The sequence below is a fragment of the Choloepus didactylus genome, chromosome 18 (assembly GCF_015220235.1).
Source record: "Choloepus didactylus isolate mChoDid1 chromosome 18, mChoDid1.pri, whole genome shotgun sequence".
Taxonomy (NCBI): Eukaryota; Metazoa; Chordata; class Mammalia; order Pilosa; family Megalonychidae; genus Choloepus; species Choloepus didactylus.
Window position 1 is genome coordinate 45727603 of NC_051324.1, and position 17391 is coordinate 45744993.

At 39.6% G+C, this 17391-nt stretch overlaps 1 pseudogene; it reads right to left on the minus strand.

The window, feature by feature from the left end:
* Positions 1–9428: 9428 nt before the first annotated feature.
* On the minus strand, positions 9429–10237 carry LOC119514343 (annotated as a pseudogene).
* Positions 10238–17391: the final 7154 nt, after the last annotated feature.

Sequence of the window (17391 nt, forward strand, 5' to 3'; positions counted from 1 at the left end):
ACCTGAGGTGGCAAAACTCTTCCAGAGCATCGAGGCGGAAAGCCCGCCCTCGACCTCCAGGGCAAACTCACCCTTTCCATGCATGTGGGCTGCTCCGCTCTCCCAGCCCGAGACCTCCTGACTCCAGACCTCAACCTCCAAGGCTCTGTCTTTGAAGAGATTTTTCCTTTAATTTTTTCCTTGTCTGTCTCCTCCAGTCCAGACCGGCAATGGCTCTGTCTATAAAGATCTCGCAAAAATTCTGTTGGCTTTGCATGAAGCATGCAGGGGTCAAAGCCATCAGACAATAGGACTTTCCACAAATCCTTTCTGCTTAACTCCTTTTCCAATCTTGGCTTGTACTGAAATGGCGGCTGGGTTCCATGTTTGGTTACATCCTCATGTTGGGCTGTAGCTTCTGGGATTCCACCCCCTGGAAGCCTGTAATTTTCCAAGCCATCAACTTCTGGTTTCTTTGAACCCAAGAGTTCAGTTCTAAGTTTATCTCTCTCTGCTCGCATTTTGCCATAAGCTGCAAGGAGAAGCCAGGATACATCCTCCACATGTAGTCTGGAGATCTCCTCAGCTAAGTATTCCAGGTTGTTGCTTCCAGATTCTTCCTTCCATCTGACACCAGGACTCAATTTTGCCAAATTCTCTGCCACTTTAAAACAAGGATCACCTTTCTTCCAGTTTGCAACAACACATTGATCATCTCTGTTCAAGGCCTCATCAGAAGTATCTTTAGAGTCCATATTTCCACAAACAGTCTCTTTAAAGCAGTTTTGGCCTTTTCTATCAAGCTCCTCACAACTCTTCCAGAAATTCCCCCTTATCCATTTAAAAAGCTGTTCCAACATGTTTGGTATTTGCAAACTCAGCAGCAAAATCACCCCACTTCTCTGGTACCAAAATCTGTCTTAGTTTGCTAATGCTGCAGAATGCAAAACACCAGAGATGGATTGGCTTTTATAAAAAGGGGGTTTATTTGGCTATACAGTTACAGTCTTAAGGCCATAAAGTATCCAAAGTAACACATCAGTAATCGGGTACCTTCACTGGAGGATGGCCAATGGCGTCCAGAAAACCTCTGTTAGCTGGGAAGGCACGTGGCTGGCATCTGCTCCAAAGTTCTGGTTTCAAAATGGCTTTCTCCCAGGACATTCTTCTCTAGCAAGCTTGCTCTTCTTCAAAACGTCACTCACAGCTGCACTCCGTTTCCTCTCCTTGAGCCAGCCCCTTGAGTGGCTCCACTGATCAAGGCCCACCCCGAATGGGTGGGGCCACACCTCCATGGGAGTATCCCACCAGAGTCACCTCCACAGCTGGGTGGGGCACATCTCCATGCAAACAACCTAATCCAAACATTCCAACTTAATCCCCACTATTCTGTCTGCCCCACAAGATTGCCTCAAAGAATATGGCTTTTTCTGGGGGACATAATACATTCAAACCAGCACATTAGTCTTTGTTGTTTCCCTTGTATGTGGTGAGTCACTTCTCTCTTGCTGCTTTCAGAAGTTTCCCCTCTTCGGCTGATTGGATTTGACCATCTAATCAGTGTATGTCTTGGAGTAGGTTTATTTGGATTTAGTTTATTTAGGGTTCATTGGGCATCTTTAATTTGTATATTTATGTCATTTAGAAGGGTTGGGAAGTTTTCCTCAACTATGTCTTGAAAAACTCTTCCTAACCCTTTACCCTGCCCTTCTCCTTATGGGACACCAATGATTCTTTTATTGGTTCACTTCATTTTATCCATCATTTCTCTGAGATACATTTCAAATTTTTTGATTTTTTTCCTATTTGTTCTTTTGTGTGCTCACATTCTATTACTCTGTCCTCAAGTTCACTTATCCTTTCTTCTGCCTCTTCAAATCTGTTATTGTGTGTCTCTAGCATATTTTTAATTTGATCCACAGTGTCTTTTATTTCCATAAGTTCTGCTATTTTTTAATTCACTCTCAAATTCTTCTTTACGTTTTTGTAGAGTCTTCTTGATTTCCTTTATGTCTTTAGCCATCTCATTGAAGTTGTTTTGGAGATTTGTTTGTACTTCTTTAATTGCTTCAAATTTTGTGTCTCTTCCAGCTTTTTAATTTGTTCCTTTGGCTTGTCCATATCTTCAGGATTCTTCGAGTGCTCTGTAATTTTCCGTTGGCTTCAGAGCATTTGCTTATCTTGATAAGGTTATTTTTGGAAATGCAGGATTATTTGAGCATTTATATATAATTTGGTAAAGCTACCGCTTGCTGGAGTGCAGATTCCCAATCCTACCAGCAGGTGGCACTGTCAAGCCAAACTTCTCCTATATGGTGGGCAGAGTCCAAACCAGCTGGAGAACAATCAGTGCACTGGTTCTCAGTGTGCACTGGGGACTGCTCGCCTTGGGGCTGCAATGCGGGCCCTGAGCAGGTAGGCAGGGAATCTACTCAAGGGAACCCCAGTGATGGAACATGGGTCCTGCCTGCCTGCTCCCTGCCTGCTGTGCACCCATGAGTCTCTGGAGTGTGGGAAGGGCTGCTGGTCATCAGTATGGCACCTCTCCCTTCCCCGCTTCTCACCACTGCACCCCCCGGACTTCCTTGGGAGAAAAGCAAACACTGCCCACCGAGTTCTCTCTCAGGAGCTCCCCACCATCTGGTTGTGGAGGATCACCCCCCACAAACTGTCAAAGTAAGTGCACAGGAGTGGATAGCCACTGCTCACTCCCTTTTCTGGCAGTGGTTTTATTGCTGCTGGCCAGGAGGTGGTCCAATAGGAACACACTCACTGAGTCCCTGGAACTGCCATCTCACTTGCATTTTTGTCAGTGTCCCCTCAGGTACCGTGGGGGACCCTCTATGGTGGGTCACACCCTGATACTGCAGTCCTGGGTGTCCTCTGGCCCCTCTCTCTAGTTTTTTTCACAGAGGAGAAGCTGTTTCCACCTTACCTACTCCACCAAGTTCTTTAATGCACTCTTGGGGGGCCAAACTTATTAGTCTTGATTAGAGTGTAACCTTTAGATTGAATGATTCCATGGAGATGTGATCCACTCAATTGTGGATGAGAATTCTGATTAAATTATTTCCATGGAAGTGTGGCCCTACCCATTCTGGGTGGGTCTTGATTGGTTCACTGGAGTACTTAAGAGGAGCTAAGAGCCAACACAGTCCCTGATGCTTGGAGATGGTTGGAGATGCAGACAGAAGGATGTTTGGAGATGCTAAGCTAAGAGATGAAGCTCAGAGTTTGCCCTGGAGAAGCTAAGCGAGGACCCCCAGTCTCTTAGAGAGAAATGCCCTGTGAGAAAGAAGCCAGGACACACAGGAGCCGAGACAGAGGAGCTGAAATGCAACCCAGGAGCAAAGGACCAGCAGACAACAGCCATGTGCCTTCCCAGTGGACAGAGGTGTTCCAGATGCCATTCTTCAGTGAAGGTATCCTCTTGTTGATGCCTTAGTTTGGACACTTTTATGGTCTTAAGACTAAAAATTTGTAACCAGATAAGCCCCCTTTATAAAAGCCAATCCAATTCTGGTATTTTGTATTAACAGCAGCATTAGCAAACTGGAACACCCACCATCCCTAACCCCTGGCAACCACTAATCTGTTCTCCATCTTTATCTTTGTGTAATTCTGAGAACATAATATACATGGAATCACATAGTATGTGACCTTTTGAGATTGGCTTTTTTTCCCCCATCAGCTTAATGCCCTCGAGACACATCCAAGTTGTCATGTGTATTAGTAGTTGATTTCTTTTTATTGCTGAGTAGAGTTCTGTGGTGTGGATGAACCACAGTTTGTTTATCTTTTTATCTATTGTAGGACATTTTGGTTGTTTCCAGTTTTGGGCTACTACAAATAAAGCTGCTAAGAACAATCATGTCCAGGCTTTTGGGAAGACATAAGTTTCATTTCTTTGGGATAAATGCCCAGGACTGAGATTGTTGGGTCCTATGGTATGTTATGCGTAAGTTTAGTTGTTTAAGAAACTGCTAAACTATTTCCCACAGCAGCTGTATCATTTTACATTCCCACTGTCAATGTATAAGTGTCCCTATTTTGCTGTATCCTCACCAGAACTTGTTATTTTAGGTTTTTTTTTTTTTTAATAATTATAGCCATCCTAGTGAGTATGAAGTGGTATCTCATTGTGGTTTTGACTTGCCTTTCCCTAATGGCTAATAACATTCATCATATTTTCATGTGCTTATTGACCGTTTGTACATCTTCTTTGGAGAAATGTCTATTCAGAGCCTTTGCCCATTTTTTTTCAAAGGATAAAGTCTGTAGTTTATTTAAGATTTTCAAAGGCAACAAAAAGTTTCTGATCACTCATATAGCTGAAAAAGAAATTGTAGTTACTAGAATTAGTAAACACTTTTGGTTTGTAGTGAGCAGTGTTCATTAAAAAGTAACTCAAAATAAAATAAGCAATTAAAATGCCCATTTATTTAGTTTCTCTGGATACTGTTAATTATTCAAGTTATCAGGATTCTAAAAAGAGAAGGATTAAACCAGGTTTTATAGCTGCAAGTTACCCCAATTACCTTTTATTACCCCAAATTAAAATTGTCAATTATGAGATGATTATGACACAACTGTACCAAACCTAAAAATCTAAACTTTTTATGCTGAGAAATCAAAAATACCAAATAGATTCTAAGTGCTCCATGTTAAATGAAGTATACATGTACAGTAAAATAAAATTAAGCTTTAAAATGTGGAATATACATTTTGTGTAAGCATTGTGTTCTTGGGAATGTAATCTTCAGAATTTTTTTTACTTAAACTTCAAAACCTTTATACCTGCACATGAAAAATCTTTAAAAACTGTACAAAGAAAACTGACACTGATATGCATACTTCCATAGAGAAATGCTTCAACAGTTGTGTATTTTGGCAAAAATATGCATATTTGAGAGCCCTATGGAAGATGGTGGCAATGGCGTCTGGGCCAAGTGGCTGGTTTGGGCCAGCGTTTGGACTGAGGTTACTGGTAGCGATGGTGCTTCTAGTGGTATGTGCATTTGGGGCAGGGTTTTCATTGGAAGCATGCAGAGAGTTAGGCTTCTCCAGAAGCTTGCTCTGCAGCGCCTGTGATCTTCTTGGACAGTTCAACCTGCTTCAGGGGGATCCTAACTGCAGAGGATGCTGTCAGGAAGAAGCACAATTTGAAACCGAAAAGGTCTGTCCAAGGATGAAGAAGATGAAGTGGCTAAATTTAGGCTTTGATAGCTAGAAGCATAAAGTTCATTCTAAAAAAAACTTATACACAGACCTTACACTTTTCACAAAAATTAAGTCAAAATGGATCACAGACCTAAATGTAAAACACAATAGTATAGAACTTCTAGAAGATAACATAGGAGAAAATCTAGGTAACCTTGGGTTTGGTGATGAGTTTTTAGATGTAACACTGAAAGCATGATCCATGAAAAAAAATTTTTTGATAAGTTAGACTTAATTATAAAAACTTCTGCTCTGAGAAAGGCATTGAGAATGAAAAGACAAGCCACAGGCTAGGAGAAAATATTAGCAAAACACATCTGGTAAAGGACTTGTATCTAAAACATACAAAAAAAAATTCTTAAAACCCAATTAAAAAAAGGGCAAAAGATCTGAATAGACACCTCACCAAAGGAGAAATACAGACGGCAAATAAGCATATGAAAATTTGCTTAACATCCTACATCATTAGGGAATTGCAAATTAAAACACAAGTTACCACTACACACCTATTAGAATGGCTAAAATCCAAAACATTGACAACACCAAATGATGGCAAGGATGTAGAGCAACAGGAACTCTCATTCATGCTGGTGGGAATGCAAAATGGTTCAGCTACTTTGGAAGATAGTTAGGCACCTTCTTACAAAGCGAAACATAGGGTTACCATATGATCCAGCAATCACGCTCCTCGGGTTTTACCCAAAGGAGTTGAAAACTTATGTGCACATAAAAATCTGGACATAAACGTTTATAGCAGCATTATTTTTAACTACCATTAAAACAAAAAAGACTTTGAGGAAACTTAAAGTGAAATAAGCTAGTTCAAAAAGAGTTCATAAGTAATACTCCAACAGTATGGCGTTCTGGGAAAGGCAAAACCATAGAGATAGTGAAAAAGTTCAGTTTTGCCAGAGTTTCAGGGAGAAGGGTAAACGGGATTTTTAGCGCAGAGACACTGTTCTGTATGGATGGGTTATTTTTGTTCTTTTTATAAGTCTTCCCAACTCTGTGAACTTAAACTTACTTATGACTTATGAAAAACTTACTTTTTTCCTCTCATCACTTATTTAAGATTTTCATATCTTAATGACTTCACCTTCTTTCAGGCATTGTTATTGTAGAACTTTTGTCTTTGTCCTTGATTGATTATATGCTCCTATTTCTATAGATAGTACATGTTCTTTTTTAGATCTTGGTTTATCAAGATCTTGCAGTCATATTGGTTTCTCTTTCTTCTTCCTTCAAAATACTTATTTAATGGTTTTTAATACTTTCTATTTTGTATTTACACCTCCCTTATTTCTGAACTACTATTCTGAAGATCAAGCTACTTACCAAATCAGAGCGACTACTTGGAGATTACACCTATAAATGAACCAATAAGCAGATTATTTCAATTTAATTTGCTGTTCTTTCAGTCTTGATTGCATCTGGAGAAAGTTTAGTGTAATTGTTAAGAGCACAGACTCTGGAACCAGACTACTTAGCTTCAAATCCACTCTCTGCCACTCAGCTGGTGATCATGGGCAAATTACTTGATCACTCTTTGCCTCAGCTTCTCCATCTATAAATTGGAAGATAATAATAGTACCTATCTTATAGAGTTGTTGTGAGGATTAAATAGTTAATACCTGTACACAGCTTAGAATAGTTCCTGGTATGTACTGAGTACTAGGTAAATGTTAGCTGCTGCTGGTAGTGAAGGCAGTAATAGCAGTAGTAGTAGCATCTGGTTTGCTGATGAAAAACAGGAACAAAAAAAATAGAAAATTTGGAGAACTCAGTAAATATCATAATGATGATTTATTGGGAAAGTAAGGTTTAAAGAATAGTTACGTGATATAGCATTAACTGTTGCTCCACTTTAAGTTCCTGGATTAGTTGAATCAAGAGGAAGTGTCTTACAACACTTCCTCTTGATGAGTAGTATGAAAACATTTATTATTTACAGCTACTTCTCTCTATGTGAAACAAAATATAGAAATAAATTAATTACAACAAATGTAAAAAATATGCATATTTTTTAAATAATTAGGTTTTAAATAGCGGAGTCTTAGACTATCAGATTTTTATTACTTTTTTTCTTCCAAAAACAAAAACCATGTCAATATAATGCAAAGTGAAAATCAAGGGTATATGGCATATTATTCTTTTTAAAAGGTGGTTTCTTGATCTCTTTTTCCCCCTATAGGACACACTAATTTATTTAAGCCATAATCTCTTGACATTTAAACTTTTAAGTTCACTCTGTAAAATATACTGATTCCCTGCTCAAGTGCAACGACCATGCTGAAAAACACAGAAACAGTATGAGCAAATTTCACACAATTACTACAATGGTATCAATTAGGAAACAATTGAGTGAAAGTCTTTTTTCTTTTCCTTTTTAATATGATATAGGAAAAACAGCAAGTTTCTGATCTAAAACAAGCAATGCATTGCTTCTGTAAAGGTAAGGCCTTTCAAAAGGCATGTAAGGCTGTTCAAAAAATGCTGACTAACCAAACAAAATGCAGTTATTGGATTAACCTTGCTATTCATATCAGCTTAACTTGTTACAACTCGTTGCTCTTAAATCTGTACAGTACTCCCTCTTATACAGAGTATCCCCACTCTTGATTAATCTGTTCTAAAGTGACAGTATTAGTTACACATTTTTTTTTTTTTTTTTTTTTTTTTAGCCAAAAGTCTGGACAGTTGTGGCATCAGGTGAAGCTGTCATTCTGGATCTATTATCACTTACATTCACCAAGGGAAATTCTGGAAATTCAGCACTTGTCCCTAGTCCCCAGTTCACCTGTCCATTGGCAGTGCTAGACTGAGCAGCTATTCCAGCTCTCGATCCATGATACGGAGCACGGAAAGGCTGTTCAAAGGAGCTCATTTGGTAAGCTTGGTGGACAGACTGAGCCTCAGCTTTCTTCCGAGAAGTCACTGATCCAAAAAGTCCTGTGTCGAAGCTTGGTTTGTCTCATCACCTGAAAAGGGAAATGAGTGTTGTGAATCACCAACTATTAGTCCAAAGTAGGACTTACCTGGAGCTGTTCTTAGCGGAGAATTTACTCCTGATCGAAAGCTATTGATGGGCATGGCTTCATAGACTTGCTTGTCTATGGAGGAGAATGCCGGCTGATTTGGAAGGTTCTGGTTATCAGTCACAAAGTTAAGGCTCGGGCTATTCAAATAGGCACCATTTTGGCTAGTTCTGTCCCAAGCCTGCTGTAGAAACTTTGAGTATTCCTACAACATGTTGGCTTTACCTGATGAGGATGCTTGGGAGCTTGATCCAACATTCTCTGGGTGACCTCAGATACTTCTGAAGAATTTATTGATATGCTAGAAGTCACCTCAATGTCAGCAACACTGAATGATATCCCGTGCTGTCCATTAGCTTCATGGGAATAAGGATCCAACAGAGCCTGCAGTACCTCATCTGGAACGACATTTTTGTCATGATTACTCTTAATTCCCACATTCAGAGCCTGTGACTCTAATATGGATGCTGTGGTACTTTAATCAATGACCTAGCCACAGCTGCTTGTGTTACAGAAGCCTGAGAAGCTATGGTACCCACATTCAGCACATGCTCCTTGCTGTTGTTACTTGCTTCTTGAAGATGCCGCTTCATTTCCAATTGCATGGCATCATCGTAATTAGTACTATGATGCACAGTTTTACTGGGCCCCTCTTGCAAATTATCAACCTGATCCATGTCAGCATTGCCTTCTGAGGCCAGTAAAGCTTGTTTATGCACAAGTTCAAAAGCATATTTTGAAACTTTGCTCTCTTCATATGTGGATAAAGGTGAAATTGTTTGATTTTGTTCCAGTGGCTGTTTTAGACTCCTCTTCCTATTAATTGATTTTGCGAACCAACTTAGGTGGGTGTATTTCTCCTGATGCATCTTCTAAATGTGATCCCCCAGCAGAAGAAGGTGGCATTTCAATAGCATATTCTGCTACCGTATACTCATCTTTTACTTTAGTACTTAAAGAATAAAGAGGCAAGTAATCATTTTTGTCTTTTTTTCAAGTCAGATTTGTCCATAGCACTCTCTTTGTTCATCCCAGCTCATTTTTTTTCTGTTTTCTGCCTTTTCTTTTCCGGCAGTGAGTTATCTTTTGATGATGTAGAAAAGCCAGAATCTTCCTCAGATGTCAGAAAGCCAACGTTGATGGCATATCTGTTTAGTTTCTTGTCATGATTTTCATGGCACATACGTTTATGTTTCAGTACACAATATGTTCTGGAAAAATACTGTAAACAGTATTCAAGCTGGTAAGGTTTTTCTCCACTATGAGCTCTCTTATGTCTTTCCATATGATACTTTTTAATAAATCACATACCACATTCATCACAGCAAAATGGTTTCTCACCAGCGTGACTCTTCTCGTGTCTCTTTAGCAGGCACTCCTGTAAGAAACGCATGTCACATCGACTACGTTAAGATGGTTTTCCCACTGTCTGAGTGAAGGCATGTCTCTGTGATGGTTCATTCTAAAGGCAGTACTGCAGTGCTCACAAACAGAAGATTTAAGGGTTTTCAAACCAAGTGATCCATCCTCATTGATTGTAAGGATTTTTGCAGGAGAACATTGTTTCCACTTCTTTCTCTGTAAGTCTACCGGCTCTCTGATTTTTTTTTTTTTCCCTCTCATCAGTGGCTCAGTTACATCAGTAAAAGTAATTTCCTGCTTTACACTTATAGGGGCATTTAGTGCATACTGGGGTCTTTGAGGAGGTCTTTCATGTGTTTCCATCTGCTCTTCATCATTCGTCACTGTCTCCTCATGGACCATGAGTTCGTCATGTGATATGATGTCTTGCTGTCACATTTCACTTTCTTGTAACACTTCATCTGCCGCAAGGATCTCCTGGTGAGGCATTCTCCAACCTTGAAGCACTGATTCCTGCAGTTCCCCAGACACGGCAGACTGGCCAGACACTCCACCCACTACAACCATTGCCCTGGAAGACTGTATTTGGTCTGTGCCACCACATTTAATGAACAATCCTTCCAGTTGTCATCAATGTTCATGCTTAAGTATCACTGCCTGAGACTAAGATAAAAAACAAGACTTCAAGGACAGAAATGCTGTAGAGTTAAAAAAGAAATCATGGTTGAGTTGCCACCTTTCATAGGCTTCAAAACGCCACAATTATCCCCTTAATCACTTGTGCCATCAAATTCCTCTATAAGGTATGTCAGGAAAATGCCCACCCCGCCAGATCACTTAGTTGAATTTCCAAGCTGCTGATTCCTCCCTCTATCTGCCAGCAAGTGCCTAATCATGTGGTCACTGAGTGCAGGCAGCGGCAGCTCCCAGCTTTCTAGGGGCCTTGGGAGGAGGGGAAGGGGGGACGGGGAGAACTTTTGCAGTGGCAGCTCCAGCAACAGCTCCCACCCCTGCGCCTTTCTCCTCGTCCTCCTCCTCCCCCTCTCCCTTTGCCCATTTTTTTCTTTTTTTAAATTTTTAATTCAATTTTATTGAGATATATTCACATACCATACAATCTATCCAAAGCATACAATCACTTGTTCACAGTACCATTACATAGTTGTGCATGCATCACAACAATTAATTTTTTTTGTATTGTCCAAGATGACTGCTGTTTATTTAAAGCTTTTAAAATTTTTTTTTAATTTTTTTATTGAGATTGTTCAGATACCATACAGCTATCCAAAGATCCAAAGTGTACAATCAATTGCCCACATCACCACCATACAGCTGTGCATCCATCAACACAATTATTTTTTTTTCAATTTTTAGAACATTTTTAGAACATTTTTTTTTTCAATTTTTAGAACATTTTCACTACTCCAGAAAAGAAACAAAGACAAAAAAAAGGAAACTCACATCCTCCCATACCCCTAACCACGCTCCCCCCTCCATTATTGATTCATAGTTTTGGTATAGTACATTTGTTACTGTTGATGAAAGATACGTCTCTCTATTATTAACCTCTAGTTACAGTGACATACATTTGTTCTAGTTCGTGAGAGAGATTTCTAATATTTGTATAGTTAATAATGGACATTGTCCACCACAAGATTCACTGTTTTATACATTCCCACCTTTTAACCTCCAACTTTCCTTCTGGTGACATGCATGACTCTGAGTTTCCCCTTTCCACCACCTTCACACGCCATTCAGAACTGTTGGTTATTCTCACAATGTGCTACCATCACCCCTGTCCATTTCCAAATATTTAAGTTCACCCTAGTTGAACATTCTGCTCATAATAAGCAACCGCTCCCCATACTTAAGCCTCATTCTATATCCTGGTAACTTATATTTCATGTCTATATCCTGGTAACTTATATTTCATGTCTATGAGTTTACATATTATAATTAGTTCATACCAGTGAGACCCTGCATTATTTGCCTTTATGTGTCTGTCTTATTTTACTCAATATAGTGCCCTCAAGTTTTCTTCATCAACCCATTTCTTTTAAGATGGTTTTGTTCAAACACTATACATTCTAAGTAAACAGTCGTTGGTTCCCCGTATAGTCACGTATTTGTGTAATGAGCACCATCGCCACTCTCTATATGAAGACATTTCCACAAAGACGGAGGAAGAGTCAAAGAAGGCAGAGAGGCAAAAGAAAAAGGCAAGAGAAAGAGAGAAAAACAAACAAACAAAAACTTGATAGCTAGAAGGTGACAAAAGGAAAGATAGCATTAACCTAAAGTAAAGAGTGAGACAACATCACTGATGCCTGGAGTCCCATACCCTTCCCCTATTCCACCCCCCACCCCCACCATGCATTTAGCTTTGCTATATTGCTTTTGTTACATTAAAGGAAGCATAATACAATGTTTCTGTTAATTCTAGCCTCTAGTTTGCATTGATTATATTTCCCCCCCCCAATCCCACCCTATTTTTAACACCTTGCAATGTTGATATTCATTTGTTCTACCTCATGTAAAAACATATTTGTACCTTTTATCACAATTGTTGAGCACCCTAGGTTTCCCTGAGTTACACAGTCCCAGTCTTTATCGTCTGTCTTTTGTTCTGGTGTCCCACATGATCCCAGCCTTCCTCTTTCAATCATATTCACAGTCATCTTTGTTCAGCGTACTTAGGTTGCTGTGCTACTATCTCCCAAAATTGTTTTCCAAACCTCTCACTCCTGTCTTTTCCTTTCTGTCTGCAGTGCTTCCTTTAGTGTTTCCTGTAGAGCAGGCATCTTGTTCACAAACTCAGTCATTGTCTGTTTGTCAGAGAATATTTTAAGCTTTCCCTCATATCTGAAGGATGGTTTTGCCGGATATAGGATTCTTGGTTCGTGGTTTTTCTCTTTCCGTATCTTAAATATATCACCCCACTTCCTTCTTGCCTCCATGGTTTCTATTAAGAAATCCACACATGGTCTTATCAAGCTTCCTTTGTATGTGATAGATCATTTCTCTCTTGCTGCTTTCAGGATTCTCTCTTTATCTTTGATGTTTGATAATCTGATTATTAAGTGTCTTGGCGTAGGCCTATTCAGATCTATTCTGTTTGGGATACGCTGTGCTTCTTGGATCCATAATTTTATGTCTTTCATAAGAGATGGAAAATTTTCATTAATTATTTCCTCTATTATTGCTTCTGCCCTTTTTCCCTTCTCTTCTCCTTCTGGGACACCAATGACACATAAATTATTGCTTTTCATTTTGTCTTTAAGTTCCCAGAGATGATGCTCATATTTTTCCATTCTTTTCTCTATCTGTTCTTTGGTGTGCAGGCTTTCAGGTGCCTTGTTCTCCAGTTCCTGAGTGTTTTCTTCTGCTTCTTGAGATCTGCTGTTGTATGTTTCCAGTGTGTCTTTCATCTCTTGTGTTGTGCCTTTCATTTCCATAGATTCGCCAGTTGGTTTTTTGAGCTTTCAATTCCTACCTTATGTATGTCCTGTGTTTTCATTGTATGGTTCATCTCTTTTGCCATATCTTCCCTAAACTTTTTGAATTCAGTTATTATTGGTTGTTTCAATTCCTGCATCACAGTTGAAGTACAAGTTTGTTCCCCTGACCGGGCCATAACCTCATTTTTCTTGGTGTAGGTTGTGGTTTTCTGTTGTCTAGGCATGGTTTCCTTGGTTACCCCAATCAGGCCTCCCCAGACCAGAATGGGCTCAGGTCCCAGAAGGAAGAAATATTCAGTATCCAGTTTCCCTGAGGGTGTGTCTTAGAAAATTGGTACACCCTCTGATGCCTCCGGTCACTGTGCTTTTCTGCCCAGCAGATGGCGCCTGTTAGCCTATAATTCTTGACTGGTGTAAGTTCTGAATGGAAGGCAGGTAGTAGAGCTGGCCCCACCCCTTTCCTCTTAGAGAAGATAGACCCCCTAGGGGGAGGTCATTAGCATTTCAGTGGTCTCTCTCTGCCTGTGCTATGCCCTTGTCTAGGTCACAGAACTGGGAACTGAAAATGGCTGAGGCTTTCTCCACTGGGTCAAAAAAGGAACAGAGCTAGTCCGAGGCGACCCTCCGGCTCTCCAAGGTCAGTCGTCACCCAAAGCCTCTGTCTGTTTTTTGGGGATGCGTACCTGTAGTGAGCAGTTCACACTCGCTACTTAAAACCCCAGTTGGAGCTCAGCTGAGCTATATTCGCTTGCTGGGAGAAAGCTTCTCTCTGGCACCATGAGGCTTTGTAGCTCGGGCTGTGGGGGAGGGGTCCCCCGATTTGGATCTGCAGTTTTTACTTACAGATTTTATGCTGTGATCTCTGGCATTCCTCCCAATTCAGGTTGGTGTATGATGAGTGGACGGTCACGTCTGTCCCCCTGTAGTTATTCCGGATTATTTACTAGTTGTTTCTGGTCTTTTTTAGTTGTTCCAGGGGGACTACTTAGCTTCCACTCCTCTCTATGCCGCCATCTTAGATCCTCCCAATTTTTAAACATTTTCATTACCACATGAAAAAAGAATAAGAATAAAACTTAAAGTAAAAAAGAAGACCCAAAACATCTCAACCCTTCCCATCCCTCCCTATTATTCATTTACTTTTTGTCCCCATATTTCTACTCATCTGTCCATGCACTGGATAAAGGGAATGTGAGCCACAAGGTTTTCACAATCACACTGTCACACTGTGTAAGTTATATAGTTATACAATCGTCTTCAAGAATCAAGGCTACTGGATTACAATTCAACAGTTTCAGGTATTTCCTTCTAGTTATTCCAATACACTAAAAACTGGAAAGGGATATCTATATAGGGCATAAAAATGCACTCCAGAGTGACCTCTTGACTCCATTTGAAATCTCTCAGCCACTGAAATTTTGTTTCATTTCACTTCCCCCTTTTGGTCAAGAAGATTTTCTCAATCCCACAATGCCAGGTCCAGGCTCATCCCCAGGAGTCATGTCCCACAATGCCAGGGAGATTCACAACCCTGGGAGTCAGGTCCCACATAGCGGGAGTCCCTTTGCCCATTTTTAAATTGTGTTATTTGTCTTCTATTATTGAGTTGTAAGAATTCTTTTTATAGTCTAGATAAAATCCCTTATCAGATATATAATTTACAAATATTTTCTCCCACTCTATAGGTTGTCTTTTCACTTTCCTGACATGGTCCCTCAATTCTTCTTGTTAATGCCTACTATTTATCTGATTTTTTTAAATCCCTTCTCATTTCTTTCTGTATACATTTTTCATGTACTTTCTTTGCGGTTACCATGGGGCTTAAATTTAACATCCTAAATCTGTAACAGTCACATTTGATTTGATAACAACTTAACTTCAACAGCATCCATACACATTGTGCCTATACCCGTCCATCTTCCCACCTTTTTGCTGTACTTGTTACAAATTATGTCTTTATACATTGTCTATCCAAAACCATAGACTTATCATTACTTTTTATGCATTTGCATTTTAGAACCATAAGAAGTAATAAGTGGAGTTACATACCAAAAAATACAATACAATAGTACTGGCATTTGTGATTATCCATATGTTCACCTTTAAGAGGCCTTATTTCTTTATGCTGCTTCAATCCAATGTCTAGTGCCCATTCCTTTCAATCTGAAGAACTTTCTTTAGCATTGCTTGCAGGGCAGGTCTAATGATCAACTCCCTCAGCTTTTGTTTTTCCGGGAATGTCTTAATCTCTCCCTCATTTTTTGAAAGACACTCTCACTGGGTATAAAATTCTTGGTTGCAAATGTTTTCCTTCAGCACTTTAAATATTTTGTCCTACTGCCCTCTTGCCTCCATGGTTTCTGATGAGAAATTGGCACTTAATCTTATTTAGACTCCCTTGTACATAACACATTGCTTTTCTCCTGCAGCGTTCATTACTCTGTCTGTGGTAGTTTGAAGCTGTTATGTACCTCCAGAAAAGGCCATGTTCTTTCAATCCATTCCTGTGGGTGCAGACCTCTTGTAGGTGGGATGTTTTGATTATGTTATTTCAATTAAGATGTGACCCACCTCATTCAAGCTCAGTCTTAATCTCCTTACTGGGGGCCTTTTTAAGAGGATAAAATACATATAAAAGTGAAGAGATGAAATTAAAAGAAGCTCACAAAGAAGAGCACCAGAGAAGCAGAGAGAGGGAGCCACTGAAGCCAGAAGCTGAAAGCAATGAAACCCAGGAGAAAAGGACCCGCAGACATCACCATGTGCCTTACCATGTGACAGAGGAGCCCCAGATGCCAGTAACCTGACTTCAGAGTTACTGGCATCTGGGTTGGAGAGTTGATGCCTTGAGTTGGACAGTTTCACAACCTCAGAACTGCAAATTATAATTAATAAGTCCCCACTGTAAAAACCATTTCTGGTACATTGCATTTTGGCAGCTTTAGCAAACTGAAATACTGCCTTTGGCATTTGACAGTTTGACTACTATGTATCTGAGCATGGTTGCCTTTGAGTTATCCTGCTTGAGATTTGTTGGGATTCTTGAAACTGCCTATGCTGTCTTTCATTAAATGTGGGAAGTTTTCTGCCATTATTTCTTTGAATATTCCTCTCTGTGCCATTCTCTCTTTCTTCTCCTTCTGGGACTGCTATAATGCATATATTGGTACACTTGATGGTGTCCCACAGGTCTCTTAGGCTCTGTTCACTTCTTTTCATTCGTTTTTCTTTTTGCTCCTCAACCTGAGTCATCTCAATTGTTTTGTCTTTGAGTTCACTGATTCTTTCTTCTGCTAGCTCCAAACTGTTGTTGAAAACCTCTAGGGGATTTTTCATCTCAGTTATTCTGGTTTTCAACTCCAGTATTTCTCTATAGTCCCTTTTCAGAATTCCTATCTTTTTATTAAGATTCTCATATTGATCATTCATTGTTTTCCTGTGTTTTCCTTTATCCTTTCTCTGTGTTTTCCTTTATCCCCTTGAGCATATTAAGGATCATTTTTTTTCATTAAAAATTCTTTATTTAGCATATTTTCTCAGCCAGAGAAAAAACTTGATAAACATAGGTTGTTTTAAAATGTTGTCACAATGGTTTCTTGTAGGTAATTTGATCAGTAGAGTTATAAATACAAAATAGGAAAAGGGTTACCAGAAATAAGACATCATTTGTAACAAAGCTGCAGGAAAATCTTGATTATTAAAATTCCTTTTATCTTACAAGTGTTGCATATATGGTTTTAGCTCTTCAGAGACATCTTGATAGTTAGGCTCTTGCAATAATAAAGAATTTGCTACTGCAATCCCTAGGGATCATCTTTTAGTGTTGTTTTGGTGCTTCTCTGACAAAGCACACTTTTAATCAAGACAGTCATATACATCCTAAACTCCAAGACAAACACTGCAGTTGAACTGATGAACTGGAATAAAATCACAAATCCTTTGATTAACCACAGCAGCCTCTCACAACTATTTGAATTTCATAAAAATATGAAGTATTAACACAGAGGTGGGATGGCAGTTGACTTTATGGATGCTCACACATTGAAACTAAACATGAAATTGAAAGCTGTAGTGTGAAACTATTATTGTTACCAGGCAGCAACCCCTCACCATATAAAAAGCAACTGGCAACTGGTTTCTTAAAGCCAAACTAATGATGGTTTTAAAAATCAGGATTGTCCAGTGCTCTATCCGTGGTTCAAAATGGAGGACTCTTCCTAGCTCTTCCTATCACTTTGAGGTGTGCCCTGAAAAGGAAAAAGATCATTGAGTAAAATCTCTCCTGGAGTATTGCCTCCTTATTGCAGATATCCTTGACAATGACAGGAAACTTTGAT